This window comes from Aureococcus anophagefferens (assembly GCF_000186865.1).
Source record: "Aureococcus anophagefferens unplaced genomic scaffold AURANscaffold_88, whole genome shotgun sequence".
In the NCBI taxonomy this organism is placed as follows: Eukaryota; class Pelagophyceae; order Pelagomonadales; family Pelagomonadaceae; genus Aureococcus; species Aureococcus anophagefferens.
The window spans coordinates 30,618-31,930 of NW_008705638.1; the positions used below are offsets into that span (position 1 = coordinate 30,618).

General features: G+C 66.6%; 1 protein-coding gene across 1 annotated transcript in view; it reads left to right on the top strand.

The window, feature by feature from the left end:
* The window catches only part of AURANDRAFT_68301 (hypothetical protein), a gene marked incomplete at both ends in the record, with an annotated part of 8,688 nt that overhangs the window by 1,393 nt on the left and 5,982 nt on the right, over window positions 1–1,313 (top strand). The gene's annotated exons all lie outside the window — the stretch shown is intronic.

Here is a 1,313-nt window from a genome sequence, read left to right on the forward strand (position 1 = left end):
CTTCGACGCGGAGGTCGAGCGCGCGATCGAGCGCCGCGACCGCGGCGGCGACGGCGAAGCACGCGGACCACGCGACCATCCACAGGGTCACGTAGTCCTCGAGCGTCGACGGGAGGAGCGCCGCCGCTCCTGCCGGCGCGGCCTCGCCCGCGGCCTCGCGCTCGCCGGCGTCCGCCGTGGCGTCGGGCTCGGACCGCGCGGTGTCGTCGTCGTCCAGAGGCGCGGCGTCGTCCGGAGACGCGGCGTCCACGTCGGACGCCGCGGCGTCGCCATAGGGCGCGGCGTCGCAGGCGGCGTTCAGGCGCGCGTGCGCCTTGATGTACTCGACGGCACAATCGTCGTCGGCGCAGCCCATCTGGTCGAGGGGCAGCGCGAAGCGGGCCACGAACCCGCGCACGGCGGCGTCGAGCTCCGCATCGTCCGCGAAGGCGAGGCCTACGCCCGCGCCGTCGACCTGGATCGTGACCTCGCAGACCCGCGCCCGAGCGCCGACCGCGGCGTAGGCCAGCGCAGCGCGCGCGACGCGGCGCGTCATTCAGATGCAGCCGTCTCCGAGCTGCGGTACCCCCCCATCGAGGACACAGCCCGGTCCGAATTTTCGACGAGCGGCAGAGCTACTTGTAGTAGTTTCCGTCCACTTGGCCTTTCGTATCTCCCACTAGCCTGAGCTAAAGGAAGCAAGTAAAATCCTCCCTCAAGGGGAGGTTGCAGTGAACCGCCTCCTAGGTGGTTGGGAAATGCTATCATCTCCTATGCGCTAAACGCTCTCTGTAGCGCGAAAATGCCTGACTGCAAGTCAGGTGAAACTCCCCGGCTGGGGGAACGTTGGGGGAACCTCTCTGCTCCCCCGCAGCGAGTCGGGCGTGGCGACGGGCCACGACCGGGAGCTGGGTGAGAGTCGGGTGAGCACGCGAACCTGGTCTCGAACCCGACCTGCACACTCACAGCGCGCTGTTTTTCCGGCTGCGTAGCTGAGCTGGCTTGCCCTCTGGCTCTCCGAGTCGGCCGGTGACGGCGTCCATGGTCCGGGCGAACCGATCGGGCGCCTCCGCCGCGGTCAGGCCGTTCGCCGGGTTCACCTCAGTGCCAACGTAGAGGATCTTGACGCCGTCGCAGTCGAGCATGTCGTAGCAGAAGCCCAGGTGCACGCGAATGTGCCGCGACTTCGACGTCAAATCGCGCTTGCGCATCGCGAAGACAACCGCCTGGTTGTCGCAATAGGGAACCTCTCTGGTCTCTTGTGAAAGTTGATTGCCCTGCTCAGCTGAACAACCAGCAGTTTTATTTAGCTGGATGATGATAGGTGGTCTAAA